General features: G+C 38.5%; 1 long non-coding RNA gene across 2 annotated transcripts in view; it reads right to left on the bottom strand.

Annotated features, from left to right (window-relative positions):
- Window positions 1-17,475, bottom strand: part of LOC138757514 (uncharacterized) — a 58,623-nt gene continuing 41,148 nt past the window's right edge. Inside the window, exon 4 of one of the 2 annotated variants that reach the window (XR_011353640.1) lies at window positions 1-483. This is a non-coding gene — a long non-coding RNA (uncharacterized lncRNA). Of the gene's footprint in view, window positions 484-14,604; window positions 15,051-17,475 lie in introns of those variants that run through there. The other variant, XR_011353641.1, reaches the window with a different exon arrangement.

Genomic DNA, 17,475 nt, shown 5'->3' with positions numbered 1-17,475 from the left:
ATCCGCAGGTCTTTTAGAAACAGACTTTTCTGGCTTTTTTATTTGCAAAATCTTTCAAAATAACTTCAAAGTCAATTGTTTTAGTAATGTCATTTTCTATAGATAGCATCGTCAAATTGTTTAGCCTCTCTTGTGAAATTGTTGACCGTAAGTATGTTTTAATCAGTTTTAATTTTGAAAAACTTCTTTCATCCGATGTGACTGTTACAACCATTGTTAAGTAAATCCTCAAAGCAATAAAAACATTAGGAAATGCTATGATTGATTGTTTACTACCAGGTATTCAAACAGAGACTGAGGCTTAACGACATTGAAGGGAAGAAAAGTTTTCAGAGCTTCAAGTTCTTCGGCCAACAGATAACCATCCACATCTTTGGTTGTTTCAGTAATTACCTTTCCATCAGTGCTCTGTTTTAGTATGGTGTCAGTTAAAGCTTCTTCAAGGTCTGCTGTGTGTTTCTTTATTTCCGCCTTTTGTAAGCTCTGAAAGTTATTTAAAAATCCAAATAATTTTACATGGCTTTTAAGCTGCTTAAATCTAGACTCTAGCTTTGTCTAGTACTAAGCTGAAGCACTGAACTCTGTATGCTTCTTTTGATCATCTAAGGCTTGATCTTTTGCCTCACATAGCAGTATTTTTTCTTGAAATTGTCTAAACTCCAATGGTAATTCAACAGCTTCAGCCAATTCATTTGTGCCTATTAGGACATCATTAAAACCGTCCTCTCTATAAATTCTTAGCCTTGCTAATAGTTTTTCAAATGACTTCATGCCTTCATCAATGTCCTTTGTTTTACATTGTAGATCCTTGCTTACATTTTTCTTTGGCTTGGCTTCGCGGACGAAGATTTATGGAGGGGGTAAAAAGTCCACGTCAGCTGCAGGCTCGTTTGTGGCTGACCAGTCCGATGCGGGACAGGCAGACACGATTGCAGCGGTTGCAAGGGAAAATTGGTTGGTTGGGGTTGGGTGTTGGGTTTTTCCTCCTTTGCCTTTTGTCAGTGAGGTGGGCTCTGCGGTCTTCTTCAAAGGAGGCTGCTGCCCGCCAAACTGTGAGGCGCCAAGATGCACGGTTTGAGGCGTTATCAGCCCACTGGCGGTGGTCAATGTGGCAGGCACCAAGAGATTTCATTAGGCAGTCCTTGTACCTTTTCTTTGGTGCACCTCTGTCACGGTGGCCAGTGGAGAGCTCGCCATATAATACGATCTTGGGAAGGCGATGGTCCTCCATTCTGGAGACGTGACCCATCCAGCGCAGCTGGATCTTCAGCAGCGTGGACTCGATGCTGTCGACCTCTGCCATCTCGAGTACCTCGACGTTAGGGGTGTGAGCGCTCCAATGGATGTTGAGGATGGAGCGGAGACAACGCTGGTGGAAGCGTTCTAGGAGCCGTAGGTGGTGCCGGTAGAGGACCCATGATTCGGAGCCGAACAGGAGTGTGGGTATGACAACGGCTCTGTATACGCTTATCTTTGTGAGGTTTTTCAGTTGGTTGTTTTTCCAGACTCTTTTGTGTAGTCTTCCAAAGGCGCTATTTGCCTTGGCGAGTCTGTTGTCTATCTCATTGTCGATCCTTGCATCTGATGAAATGGTGCAGCCGAGATAGGTAAACTGGTTGACCGTTTTGAGTTTTGTGTGCCCGATGGAGATGTGGGGGTGCTGGTAGTCATGGTGGGGAGCTGGCTGATGGAGGACCTCAGTTTTCTTCAGGCTGACTTCCAGGCCAAACATTTTGGCAGTTTCCGCAAAGCAGGACGTCAAGCGCTGAAGAGCTGGCTCTGAATGGGCAACTAAAGCGGCATCATCTGCAAAGAGTAGTTCACGGACAAGTTTCTCTTGTGTCTTGGTGTGAGCTTGCAGGCGCCTCAGATTGAAGAGACTGCCATCCGTGCGGTACCGGATGTAAACAGCGTCTTCATTGTTGGGGTCTTTCATGGCTTGGTTCAGCATCATGCTGAAGAAGATTGAAAAGAGGGTTGGTGCGAGAACACTGTGCTTACATAGTTAACTTTAAAAGATACTTCATGCCAAAATATCAAAACTAAAAATTTGTAGTCTTTCAGCTGGTTTACTAAAGATTCAGCTTCTGCTTTTACCTTGTTATCTCTGATATTTCCACAAGTGCATCATATACTTCTCCAACCTGATAACGAATAGCTTTAACACTATCAATCTGACACTCCCACCTTGTGTTGCTCAAGGGTTTCACTGATAACCCGGGTACATGTTTGTTAAAAACTGCCCACCTCTTAGTTGATGCTGAGAACAATATGTAGATCCTTTGCAAGATCCCAAAAAATGTTATAGCATCTGGACAACACTTGGCTACATCTCCGAGTAAAAGATTATAATTGTGACATGCACAGGTTACAAAGAAAGCTCTTGAATTAACCTTCAACAATCGTGCTTGTACTCCAGATGTGTGACCTTTCATGTTGCTACCATTGTCATAACCTTGGCCTCGAATATCTTTCACCTCTAAATTTAATTCCTTCACTGTGTTTAATGTTTTATATAAATCTTCCCCTGTGCTACTTTCAACCTCCATAAACTTTATGAAATGTTCATAAATACCTGAAGGAGCCAAGTTACCATCAGACACATACCTGATCGTTAGAGACATTTGGTGACTCATATCAGGTGTGCAGTCGAAAATTATGGCGTAGTACTTAGCTGCTTTTACGCATTTCAGTATCTCATTCAAAACAGCTGTAGCCATAATGTCTAGTAGTTCATTCTGAGTATCTTTTCCTAAATAATGATTATGAATTTCGTGGGTTTTGACTTTTCGCAAATGTTCTTCAAGAACAGGGTCAAACTTTCCAAACAGCTCAACAAGACCTAAAAAGTTTCCATTGTGGACAGTCTCATTACCAACTTTTTCCTCTGTTCCCCTAAATGCTAGATTTCTCTCAGCAAGAAACTGTGCTATTGCTACTATCCTTTTGAATACTTGCTGCCAGTGCTTTGCATGTTCATTGACGATTATTTCAAGTTCTTTTTCAATTGTCTGTCCACTACAAAGTCTTTGGTGTAACTCCCAGAAACTCCATGTGGCTTCCAAATGGTTTTTAGAATTTTCATGCTCTCACAACCTTGTATGAAGATTAGACCAGTTGTTGAATCCACTTGTTGATAGTGGACTGGTTGTGTTCTTACTAAAAAGTTTACAATAAAAGCACACTCCCCATTTGGAAGTTTTCTCTTACAGTGAAACTTTGAAAAACACAGTCCCTTTTCATTTCGTGGAAAGTTGTTCACTAGAATAGGAGGACCTTTCATTGTTAAATAATCTCTTATATTTTGACTTATATATGCTGGCCAGTTGGCTGGGTCATCATAAATGTTAATTACAACTGTACTCATGGATGATCCATCATTGCGTGATGTTTGGGCTTGGTCTTTTTTGGCTTTAAGTGGACTTCCCGTTTTGGCACTGTCTTGGGGTGTAGTGAGATTGTCTTCAATTTGATTCACAGCTGTGTCATCCTATTCTAACTTGTTATCAATTTCATCATTGTATTCATCAACTGTAATTGGACTCAAGGTTGTACTGTCATTTTCTGAATTGTTTTTGTTTTCTTCATCCTCAATACATGGGCATTTCAAAGATGGAGTGACAAGGAATTTTATGACAGCACCTCTATGTTTTTCATTTTCAGCTACCTTTGCCTTGGCCACTGCTCGTTTCTGGTTGCCACTTAAATACTTATGCCCTTTGTCTCTATCTTTGCTTGTGCTTGCCATGTAAAATGACATACAAATTTTAAGCTGCTAATTCTCTGGGCTATATTTTTAAGGTAAAAAAGGTAAAAGAAGTATATTTAAAAATATTTAGATTTAAAATTACACAAAAAACTTGATGTTAGCAATTTGTTATAAAATTGGACTCACCATCCCTGATAACATGTCTACGTTGTTCCAACAGTGGAACAATGTTGTCGTTGTCGTTGGTACAAGGTAAGAAACCAACGTCAATCCCACGTCATTTTGCTCATTAGCTTTATGTTGTCCCAACGTCAGCTGCTGACCTTGGAACAATGCACCCAACTCTCAACTTGTGAACGCCACCAAACAGCAAAACAAATGACCGATTCTGGATTTGTTGAATGACAACAACTTCGAATAAGGTAAGAATTGCCTTTTTCTAGTAATGGTTAGGTTAGTTAGGTTAGGTTAGTTAGTTAAGGTTACATTCCAGAACGGGGGGACGCACTTTAATTTTGCCGTTTTTTTTCGCTGATTTTCTAGTCAAATGTCTAGCGCTAATTTGTTGCTAGAAAATTGGCGGAAAAACTGATGCATGTAATGGATTAAATTTTCCCCTGAAGAAAACAATTTCAGCATTGTCAAGCTAAACTGCACCTGTTCCAAATCACCAAAAACATGAAATAGGCTATATTAAGCCCTGGTAGTGCAATAGCACAGTTAGTAACAGTAGCCGAGTACTATTTTGATACTAAATCAAACCATTGCAAAATTATGAATCAATGACAGAGGCAGCCATGCTAAGAATATCTGGATCTTGTAAAGATGAATAACCCCGAGATGTACAGTACATGCTCCTATAGCTGAATAACCTTGTAAACCAGCTCGTAAAGATGTCGGCTATAACCCCCACAGCGGCCTAGCCTAGTAAAGATCAACTTAAACTAACCTAACTTCGGGGTTATTCATCTTAATGAGACCCGAATATCCTCACCAATTCCATCTACAATTGCTAACCTTGTCATAAATTCTATACTTAGGCATAGGCTATTTACACTCAGGCTAACTGCTTAAGCCTAGACTATAGGCTAGGGCCTAGGCTAGCATGACGCTATCTCAATCTCATATTAAAGTACAAGTTCTCTTATTGATTAGCCTATAGCTTGTTTTGATCTTGATAATAATGAGATGCTTCATCAGCTCCAGAATACATCTATCTTTCTGGGTGAAATGAATACGAAACATGAAATTTTTGGCTTGGGAGACAAAGGAGGCCTATAGCCAATAGTTTAATTGAAGACATATTTTCTAAAAATATTTCACTGAGATAATATGATCAATTAAGGGCAATAACTTCACGAGTTCACTGACAAAACCCTCAGTTTATAAGGCCTATAGTATTATTATTTTCTTACCAGTTTAAACAAAGTCCGTCACAGTGTTCTCTGCTCAAAGCCTGGGCTCAAACACGTGCGCGGGGCCCAATTTGATCAAATTGGTATAATAGGCTTAAAACCAGCCCTGTCCATGCCCCTCATGATTTTTAAAAATTTCTATAAGGTCACATCTGTACTCCAGGGAAAATTCATCATCTTATCTGGCCTCGCCCTTCATCGCCAGCCCTTTAATCCTGGTGACATTTAATTTGCAATGATGGAAATTATCACTCAATTACACACCTTCAAATCTTTAAGCAGTCAAATATTTTGTGATTCTGTTCTTGTCAGGATATTTTTATACACTGGTCTCAGTATTCTGTGGAACTAAGGCTGTGTCACAATTCTCAGATATTTAATTCTCATAGCACACCGAGGCTATGTAGTCAAACACATTAGAACGATCAGCCTTCGCGCAAATCAATCGAATCATTAATAAGATTTCACAGTCTGTTGTGTGACCTACTCAACATGCTGGTATTACTATGTATACCAAAGGAATTATTCAAATGTTACTGCAAAATATAAATATTCATCATTTTGAGATGATTGAAAAAAACTCAAATTTTACTTTCCAATTTAAATCAAAAGCAAAGATAGTTTGAGTGTTGATACGAGCAGTTAAGTTCTATGTTTCTTTGCTGTAAATTTGAAAATCAATTTATGATGCAGGTTTAAAAAGCTACTGCACGCACAATTCCATCGTAATAGTTTTAGTTCTGCCATTCAGTTATAGCTGCTGAGAACAGAAAGTAAACACTAAAGCATAGGATTGAAATGCCATATTTTCCTTTTGGTATCTATGTTGTTCAAACAAGTTTCATGAACTTCTGCAATCTTCTCCCACAAATGGAGTCATAGCACAGTAATCACAGAAATCATGCAATATTTATGGTCATTACTTATCTACTTTTGTTTTTTTTTAATAAACTTTATTTAAAACTTTATGACATGAATAAAATAAAAATTACATTTAAAGAAATAATAAAAAATAAGATAATAAAAATTAGAATACTACATCATTAAACTACACAAATTAACCCCCCCCAATAATTATAACACAACATTAATCGTCTAATTTAAAATTAGTCCAACCCTCCCCCAAAATAAAGAGTGAAGAATTAATTAACAATGTTGTAAATAAAATAGAAAAAAACCCCACTTACAAAAAAAAGGATAAAACTTAACAACAAAAAAAATTACAAACAACAAAAAAAATCAATACTAAAATAATACCCTTAAACATATATTTAAATCAAACATAATACATGTATTTAACAAATGAAATCCACTTTAAAACTAAGTTCAAATATTAAAATCATATATAAACCACATATCCGTTATACAAAAAATCATAAATAATACATAAATACAGAATTTCCATTAATACCAAGTTTCCTTTATAATTCATCGAGAGCAAAAACATCCCTTAGAAAAACAATCAGATAAACTTTTTATTCCCTTCCCCTCCCCTTATATAAAAAAAAGAAAAAAAGTTCAAACTCTTATAAAATTCTCCATATTCTTCATTTATAACATCTTCAAAATTCTCTATCGAAATTAACTTAATTTTATTAAACTCTTCTCCCTCAATGTATTTGTACTTGGTTTTCTTCTTTTTCTTCTTATCACCTTTCCCCTCATCTTCCTCTTCATCTAATTCAACATCCTCAATTTCTGACTTATTATCTTCTGTGACATCATCCTCTTAAAAAAGAGAGAAAAAAGAGAAACCCCCCCCAAAAAAAGAGAAAAAAAAGGAGAGAAAAAAACCTCCTAATTCCCTCTCAATTACAATCAGAAAACAAAAAGAGTTTTAAAAAATTATTTAGTTTAAAAAAATAATTAAAAAAACCTTCACTTCTTAACCCGAAAATTAAAAAGAAAAAAAAACAGGTCGGAGGTCACAACTACCTCCTCCTGTTTAAACCGCCCAAAGCGGTAACTCCCACAAATTATTGGGTGTGAGATAACTCACAGGTAGCTGATGACTTCTGGAAACTAGTGCCCACCCAGTTCCCTCTCCCAACTCCCATTTCATTAAACTATCATCATTATTTAAACTATTTAAACTCTTCTCAAAAAAAAGATAAAAGATTTATTTTTTTAAATCAACGTTACCACTTCGGTCACCATTGCTTCCATTTCTTTTAAAAATCTGGATCCCACCTTACATCTCTACTCTCTTTGGAGACCTTGAAGGACTACATCGTTCCTGAAACTGCATGATTGGTAGAGACTGAGCAAAGTCCATAACCTCTTTAGGATTGTCAAAGAACTTTGGCTGATTTCCATCCTGAAATATCTTCAGTACCGCAGGATACCTGAATGTTGCCTTATGTCTTTTTTTCCACAACCGTTCTTTCACAGAATTAAATTTGCGTCATTGAAACATAATTTCTTGACTCAAATCTTGATAGAAGAAAACAGGATTATTCTGAACCATCAAAGGAGATCTATTTTGCTGGGCATTTCTAATAGCCGTACGTAAAATTATCTCTCTGTCTCAATAGTTTAAACAACGGATCAGAACAGGTCTTGGATTCTGTCCTGAAAAAGATTTTCTTCTTAAAACTCTATGAGCTCGTTCCAGTATTAAACCTTCAGGGAATTTATCCTGTCCTAACACTCGTGGAATCCATTCAGTAAAAAATTTTCTTGGATCTGGTCCTTCTATGTCTTCTGGCAAACCAACAATTTTCACGTTGTTCCATCTAGATTGATTCTCCAAATAATCAACCTTTTTTGCTAAATTTTTATTTTGGATCTTCAATGTTTCAATTATTCTATTTTCATCTTGCAGTTGATCCTGTACATCGACTAAACCTTGATCACACACTTCAAATCTTTCAATGGTTTCAAGCTTAAAAGCTCCATTAATGGCTTCCACCATCGCATTAATCTTGGAAATAAACGGGTTCACAAAATTAGCTAAGTGACTCAATACAGAATATATCTTATCTTCAAGATCCTTAACAGACATTTCAACAGAAGTAGATTCAGGCATAATGGGGTCTTGCTGTTCCTTAGAGACCACAGGATCTTCTGTCCCTTCCCTTAATTTAGTATCTTTTCTAGCAGTTTGACTTCATATAAAAATCCCTCTCAAAGTCCCCCCAGCAATGCCAGGAGACTGAAGATCAGGGTTATCTTTAAGCCAAATCTCTTTAATCATCTTCACTGAATCGATGTCTGGAAAAACCGTTGTAATTGAAGATGCATTTTGCAGCGCCACCACTGTAGCAGTCGAATGACAGCTCTTTAACTCTCCAGCTGGTGGCGCCCCAGCTGATTCAACTGTCAAAGTCTCAGTAACAGCACTCACAGTGGCCGTTGTGTGAAATACTGGCACCCAGCCAGCTCTTTGTTCTGAAAGCTGCTGTGTGCGACCTTCAGAGAGCCTTACCGGTTTAAAACGGAGTTTCAATGCCAAATTCTGTACGTCTTCTTCTGGATCCATTCTACGTTGAGTCCTGGCTTCTTGTAAACAAGTAGGCTCAGATAATTTCAGAAAGTGTAGTTTTTTAACAGTCTGTTGATGTTTTCTTTTACCTTTTTTTTGCATATAAACCATTAGGTATTAATCCAGCACCTCTTATTATTTATAAACTTTTAAAAGAACTTTAACGGGCACTTAAAGACAAAACAATAAATCAGAGTCAGGAGAGGTCTGGAAGGCACGTCTGTTCCCTACGCCATCTTGCCACGCCCCCACTTATCTACTTTTGATAATATAAAGTGCATGTAACATACTGTAATGCAGGGTACTTGACATGAGCAGTGTACCCCACTATTATAGAAAGATTGCATTCTTAGAAAACTCTCTGAATTCTGATTTTCCATATGCAAATTCTTTTTTCCTTTTTAATTGAGGTTTACTAAATGATGAGGGTATAAATAAATAGTAATAGCCCTTTTTGCTTAGGTAAGGGAATCTAGAACTGGAGAACATGTTTGAGGATAAAGATTTAAATGGGATCTAAGGGGCACATTTTTCACACAGTGGGTGGTGGGTATATGGAACAAGCTGCCAGAGGAAGTGGTAGAGGCAGGGCAATTGTAATATTCAAAAGATATTTAGACAGGGACCTGGAAAAAGATGATGACTAGTTACCATATCTATCTCTTCATGATTTTAGGAACTCCTGTGAGGCCCATTCTCAGCCTCCTACAGTCCTAGAAGTAAAATCCCAGCCTATCCAACCTCTCTTCACAATTCAAGCCAACCAATAAGAGTTTGATGAATTTTTTTGCATAATTTCCAGCTTAATAAAATGTATATTGCAAACAACAAAGTTCCCAGCACTGATTTTTGTGATAGATTTCTTGTAATAGATTTCCCGTCAGAAAACTGGTCTCCAATCCTACCTGCTTCACATTCCCTGTACCTTAATCTTCAGGTAACAGTAAGTTACCATATCAAAACCCTCACTCAAGACTCTACACACCATGTCTACTGCTCTCTCTTTATCAATTTTCCTGATTGCTTCCTCAAAAAAATTCAATCAACTGTGTTGTGACACATAATATCCCCTGCACTAAACTATGCTGCTCTTCCTAATCAAACCCCGCCTTTAGAAGTGAACATAAATCCTGTCCCTCAAAAACTTCTCCAACACTGACTTAGGCTTATTAGCCTGCAGTTTCCAGACTTTTTGAACAATGACATAACATTAGCTATCCTCTAGTCCTCTGGTACCTCACCTATAGCAAACGAAGATGCCAAAATCTCTATCAGACCCTCCTCCCCTGCTACTATTATATCCATAGCCTAACTTTCTAAATTCATGTCGCAGAACCACATCCTTCCTTCTTTTCACCAATATTGTTAGGACCAATATGGACCATGTTCTCTGGCTATTTATATTCTCCTTCTGGAATATCATTTCATGACATCGCTGCACCCGGAACAAGAGACGCACCATTTGAGAAACTTGTTTGAGGCCATAGAATTGTTTGCCAGCTCCCCTTATTACGTTAGTGCTCCTTCTTTCGCTCTGACCCACATTCTGTGAAACAAAGCCAAATTCCATTAAATGTTTAGTTATTTCTAAGAATTATTTCTAACCCTTAAAATAATACATTTCTATTTAATTTCTCATAGAACAGTTCTGTAGCCTTTTGCCTGTGTTACTCCATTACTCTGAAACATGCCTCAGGATTTTGAAGCTGGTGGCACTGCTCTCACAGTATGATCTTGAGAGATTGTGTTAAAGGGTGATACACAAAAGACTGGCACAGGAGGCACATTCTCTGTCTAAAGTTGTATTGAAGTCTCTCTCCAGAGCTACAGTTAAGCTTTAGCTTGGGTGGTCTCTGTAGATGAAGACCTGCACTTTGGGAAGTTGCAGCTCTAACAAATCCCTGTCTCGGCTTCTTTGGGTTGAGGAGAATGTAGGAATTATCTTCCTTATTTTAAATTAAAATTTAGACATATAGTCAAATCTGCCTTACGACACTGTGCCACCCAATTTACACCCCATTAATCTACACACTGGTATGCATTTTGGTGAAGGGTGGGAAGAAAACAAAGCCCCTGAAGAACATATAAACTCCCTACAGACAGCACAGGATTCGAACCACTGCCAGCCCGATCACTGGCACTGTGAAGGCGTTATGCTAACTGCAACACCATCCATGCTGCTCCAATTTCACCAGTTTCTTTCTTGAATGTAGTCTAGGATTTAAAGCTTCCTTGAATATGTCTGCAGCTTGTTGGATTGATGTACATTTGCACTAGATTGCAAATCTTTGAAGTTTCAAAGGTTGATAAAGTTCGATTATGGACGTTAAGTTTTACTGAGAGTTTTTAGGGTTTCTTTATCAACTATTTTTATTCTATTTTATTGTTGTGGATGGATCAGTAGAAGAATTTAAATTGAAGTATAAATGTCGTTATCTTTCAGATTATTTGCAATTGTTATTTTTGATGGTATTTCTACATAATTTCTCCTCATAATTCAGCCACCCAATCAAAATAGTTGCAGTATCTATATTATTTCCAAAGTTGCTGCTTGGCCCAGTTCAATAATTGAGATGTGGATGCATTACTGATATTATAAAGAAGACATAATTAACAAAGTGACCTTTACCATCAATATTTGATATACTTTTGTTGTACTGTCTTTCAACCATATTCCTTAACAGCACAAAATTGATAAGCAAGTTTTGCTCTTTCATGAGAGGTTCTGTTTTTTTAATGCACCAAATCTAATACTGGTAAATTACAATGTAACAATATCCATCACAGTTTATCTATACTCATTGGTGATCATTAACAGTGATAATTGGTTCACATTTAATAATTATGTCAGGAATATGTCCTGTAGCAAGAAAAAGTAAACTTCATAGCTTGTGAATGCCCAATCTGAAGAATCATGTGATGAATTCAAAATCCCGCTAAATTTGGTGACGCTATATTGAGCTAAATTGAAGAAACATTTGCTTTTGTATCTGAGCTACAGGATCTAGATTGTTTCTTTATAAGGAATAAGATGAATAGGATTAATGACCTGTTTAATTATTTGCTGCATATATTTGTTGAGAAAACTTTGTGTTTTCAGTGTGAGAATTAAAGTTCAAAGTTCAGATTTATTGTCAGAGTACATACATCGCCTACAACCCTGAGATTTTTTTTCCCATGAAGGTGGTGGTCAAGTTCACCACTCTCTGTTGTCTTTTCCTGTCCTGTGAATTGGCACTTACATACCTCTCTCTTCAGTGTGACAGAATATAGACATGATTTTGGGAGATAAATTGGGGCAGGGTTTGTTAGTTTAGGTCACATTCAACAACTTTAAAACAGATCTTATTTAAAATACTGGAACTCTACTAATGCTAGACATGTCGGGGCCTCAAAGCCTTTACAAAAGCTTTGGAAAGTGCTCAAGGGACTTCACTAATGGATTGTTGTTTACAAAAAGGAAACAGATGAAAGAGCTTGTCACGGCCTCATTCTGTCTGCAGTGGAATTTGCTGTTCTAAGAAGGTCATGTGGTTTTGCAAGCAGAGAGAGTCAAACAGGCTTTCTCTCAGGTGTGCTTAGAATTAGAAGAGGGTTAAGTTAGGTTTGTTAAGTCAATAGTGATAAGTTAGGGGGTGTGGCAAGATGGTGTAGAGGGCAGACATGCGATCCCACTCCTCCTCACCCAGTTTTGTAAGGACCTGTCTTTAAAGTTTATCTAAGTGAATAAAAGTTGTATCTTTATTTTTGGGAACATTAGTGGGTCACAATGGCAACTAATGTTAAAAAAACAAAAGCTAATTTACAGAAGAAATTACCTTTTAAAAGTGCTGAAGAATTGAGGCCTACCTGCCCAGTTGAAGCCACGGAATTGTCGTTTGGAACCTTCAAGGCACAGAGAACTCCTGCCAGGCTGAGTATTCCACCAGCACCAACCTTGTCTCCACAAGATGGTGCTGGCATGTTGACGAGTTTGGCCAGAATTGATTCGCGCATTTGCAATGTCGGACACACGGGCGACCCGGCTGAGAGAAGGGTCCTTGAGCCCGGGCTGCCGTCGGGTGAGCCGGGGATGCGCAGAATGGCATTGGAAGCTGCCTCTGCATGGTCCCTGGCCTTGCCAGGCATGTGCAGTGACTCAAATGTCCGTGAGTTACTGGACTACGTGTGGGCTGTCGGGTGTGCAGACCCGCAGCTGCACCGGGAAGGGCCTGACAACATTGGAAGAAGAAGAAGAAGACTTACCTTTAATGAGCAGTTCACAGGAATAATTGGAGGTGGAGTCTAGAGAAGGTAGGCCTCAAGATGTGGAACTGGAATGGAGTCTGTTTGTACAGTTTTGGAAGGGATTGCCTATCATATGGACAATATGTCTAAACAAATGACTCAAGGATTTTTGGATGTGACAACTAAAATATCTGAAGATATATCTACACTTAAGAGGGATGTCAGTAAATGTATTAAATCAGTGGATACAGTGCAAGAAAATTTTTTAAAAATTGAAAGAGCTTTTTCTGAATGTAAAATTCAAGTTGTACGTAATAAGGAAAAAATAGAGAAAGTGGAAGATTTGTTTGTGGATTGGGGAGTCCAGAAGAAAGACTTACTGAAAAAAATTGATTCATTGGAAAATCAGTCGGAGAAACAATGTGAAAATTCTGGGTCTTCCAGAAGACACTGATCCAATAAGATTTTTCAAGAGCTGGATTCCCGAGGTGTTGGGCAAAGAGTTTTTTTTGGGAGGTTTAGTATTGGAGAGGGCACATAGACTGTTATGAAAGAAACTGTTACCGGGACAACCACCACGAGTGGTCTTAGTTCGGTGCCTGAACTATCAAGACAGAGAAATGATATTACGGTTGGTGGGACAGAAGGCGACAAAGTCAATCTCCAATGATGATCCAGAATAATAGAGTATTTTTTTTAAACGCAGATTTGACTCAAGAAATTATTAGACGATGATGGGAATTTAATTCGGCTAAAGAAGTACTGTGGCGGAAGGGTTATAAATTTGCTTTTCGATATCCTGCTGTGTTAAAGGTCTTTTATGGTACCTTTCAATCTCAATATTTTGAGAATGATCATGATGCATTAATTTTTGCTAATTCATTACCGGATTTACGAGGACATGGAAGAGTTTTGTGATCGTCGCCCAAAAAGAGGACAAATGGAAATGGAAATGGGCAGAATGAGAAGAATAGGAAAAGTGGAAAAAATGGAAAGAAAGAGGTTTTAACACAAAGTCTTATTGACATTGAAGATCCGGAACAATCATTGGGAATGAATTAATTGGGTTGAATATATTTACAGTATCGAATTGTATTAATGTGAATGATGTATTTCTGGGTGGGGGGGGTGGTGTATAGCACTGAAATCTTTGCTAGTCATCTGCCACTAGTGGGGTTTACCACACCCAGTTTTTAGGGCATTAATACCTTTGTGTAGTGTTTTTTTTGGGGGGGGATAATTACATTTTTTTCTCTATATATTCTCTTTTAAAAAAATATTTAGGGGAGAGTGGTTTTCATTTATTAGAAGGGGAGCGATATTTTGTAGTAAGTGAGTATATTGTTAGTTGGTAAGGATGTCTAATTTGAAATTTGCAACTTTTAATGTTCAGGGATTAAATAATGCGATTAAGCAAAAGCGAGTTTTGGCTTATATCAAAAAAATGAAAATTGATATTGCTTTTTTACAAGAAACACATATGACTGAAAAAGAGCATTTGAAATTGAAGAGAAATTGGGTTGGGCATATGTTTTTTTTCATTTAATTCTAAGGCAAGGAGTATAGCAATTCTAATTCATAAGAATTTGTCTTTTGAGTTGCAAACTATGGAAGGGAATGCTGGAAGGGTTTTAAAGGTGAATTGTAAATTTTTTACTGAATCTTAGTCTTTGCTTAATGTTTATGCACCTAACGTGAATGATGAGTGTTTTATTTCGAATGCTTTTTTGTTATTAAATCAAGCTAATGAAAATATTTTAGTTGGGGGAGACTTTAATTGTGTCTTGGATCCTTTGTTGGACAGATCCCCAAAAAGTATAAAGAAATCAAAGATGGTGATACAAACTGGGGCCTTGATGAAGGATTTAAATTTAGTGGATACTACAGAGGAAAGAGGAAAGAGAGACCCCAGTGATCTTCTCGACTGTTTTGACAAAAATGATTACGCTGCAAACAATCGTACACTGGTTCTTCAATTTCATCTGGTGTCAATGTTAAAATGGCTGCCAGATTGCTGGTAGTACAATGATGAGAAGAGACATATAAGGCAATTGAACAACTGAAAAGTGCCAAAGCAGCAGGTATGGATGGAATCTCCCCAGAGGTTTGGAAGGCTGGCGGCAAAGCTCTGCATACCAAACTGCATGAGCTTTTCATGCTCTGCTGGGACCAAGGAAAGCTGCCCCAGGACCTTCATGATGCCATCATCATCACCCTGTACAAAAACAAAGACAAGAAATCAGACTGCTCAAACTACAGGGGAATCACGCTGCTCTTCATTGCAGGCAAAATATTCGCTAGGATTCTCCTTAATAGACTAATACCTAGTGTTGCCTAAAATGTCCTCCCAGAATCACAGTGTGGCTTTTGCGCAAACAGAGGAACTACTGACATGGTCTTTGCCCTCAGACAGCTCCAAGAAAAATGCAGAGAACAAAGCAAAGGACTCTACATCACCTTTGTTGACCTCAACAAAGCCTTTGACACCGTGAGCAGGAAAGGGCTTTGGGAAATACTAGAGTGCCTCGGATGCCCCCAAAGTTCCTCCACATTGTTATCCAACTGCATGAAAACCAACAAGGTTGGGTCAGATACAGCAATGAGCTCTCCAAACCCTTCTCCATTGACAATGCGTGAAGCAAGGCTGCATCCTCGCACCAACCCTCTTTACTATCTTCTTCAGCATGATGCTGAAACAAGCCATGAAAGACCTCAACAATGAAGACGGTGTTTACATCCGGTACCGCACGGATGGCAGTCTCTTCAATCTGAGGCGCCTGCAAGCTCACACCAAGACACAAGAGCAACTTGTCCGTGAACTACTCTTTGCAGATGATGCCGCTTTAGTTGCCCATTCAGAGCCAGCTCCCCACCATGACTACCAGCCCTCCCACATCTCCATCGGGCACACAGAACTCAAAACGGTCAACCAGTTTACCTATCTCGGCTGCACCATTTCATCTGATGCAAAGATCGACAAAGAGATAGACAACAGACTCGCCAAGGCAAATAGCGCCTTTGGAAGACTACACAAAAGAGTCTGGAAAAACAACCACCTGAAGAAACACACAAAGATCAGCGTGTACAGAGCCGTTGTCATACCCACGCTCCTGTTCGGCTCCGAATAATGGGTCCTCTACCGGCATCACCTATGGCTCCTAGGACGCTTCCATCAGTGCTGTCTCTGCTCCATCCTCAACATTCATTGGAATGACTTCATCACCAACATCGAAGAACTTGAGCTGGCAGAGTCTGCAAGCATCGAATCTATGCTGCTGAAGACCCAACTGTGCTTGGTGGGTCACGACTCCAGAATGGAGGACCATCACCTTCCCAAGATCGTGTTATATGGTGAGCTCTCCACTGGCCACTGAGACAGAGGTGCACCAAAGAAGAGGTACAGGACTGCTTAAAGAAATCTCTTGGTGACCACCGCCAGTGGGCTGATATCACCTCCAACCGTGCATCTTGGCGCCTCACAGTTCGGCGGGCAGCAACCTCCTTTGAAGAAGACCACAGAGCCCACCTCACTGACAAAAGACAAAGGAGGAAAAACCCAACACCCAACCCCAACCAACCAATTTTCCCTTGCAACCTCTGCAACCATGCCTGCCTGTTCCGCATCGGACTTGTCAGTCACCAACGAACCTGCAGCAGACGTGGACATACCCCTCCATAAATCTTCGTCCGCGAAGCCAAGCCAAAGAATCCTACAGAGAAGGATTTTTCTTTTTATTTGTCTCGACATGATCCATTTTCTAGAATAGATTTTTTTTTAGTATCGGGACATTTACAAGGAAGGGTATCACAGGCAGAATATAAAAGCAGAGTTATATCAGATCATTCTTTATTATTTTTTCCAAGTTCAGAAGTAGTACGGTCATCTTATAGATGGAAATTTAACACAATGTTGTTGAAAAACCAGAGTTTGTATTTTATGTAAAGAACAGATTACTTTTTTTGTCTGAAAATGTTAATTCAGCAAAAAGTTGTTTTGTGTTATGGGATGCATTAAAAGCTTATTTAAGTGGACAGATTATTAGTTATACCACTAAAGTTAAGAAGCAGTATATGGTTGAAAGCTTTGAATTAGAAAAGCAAATTGATGAATTGGAGAAGGAATTTCAGAAGGAAGTGACAGAAGATTAAAAAAAAGTGACTTTGACTAAATTGAAATTGTGTGATAATACATTGCAGACTTATCAATCTGAATGTTTAATTCATCGATCTAAGCAGCGTTATTATGAGTTGGGTGAGAGGGCACACAAGGTACTTGAATGGCAATTAAAGAAGGAACAGGTTTCATGGATTATTAATGCTGTAAAAAAGAATTCAACAGTTACCTATAAAGCTCAGGAAATTAATGACCAGTTTTATTCATTTTATAAAAAATTATATACTTTTGAGGGGAAACAGGATAGTGGTTCTATTGATTCTTATTTATCCAAGTTAATGTTATCAGCATTAGAAGAGGAGGATGTTATGGTTCTGGAAGCTTCATTTACAGAATTAGAAATTAAGGCGGCTATGTTGGAGATGCCCAATGGGAGGTCACCAGGCGATGATGGGTCTTCGGTGGAATTTTATAAAACTTTTTATGAAGATGTATCTTCGGTGTTTGGGGAGATATTACAAGTGGC

This window comes from Narcine bancroftii, chromosome 1 (genome assembly GCF_036971445.1).
Source record: "Narcine bancroftii isolate sNarBan1 chromosome 1, sNarBan1.hap1, whole genome shotgun sequence".
Lineage (NCBI taxonomy): Eukaryota > Metazoa > Chordata > Chondrichthyes > Torpediniformes > Narcinidae > Narcine > Narcine bancroftii.
The sequence above is the reverse complement of the archived record's forward strand: the minus strand, read 5'-3'. Positions and strand labels throughout refer to the sequence as shown.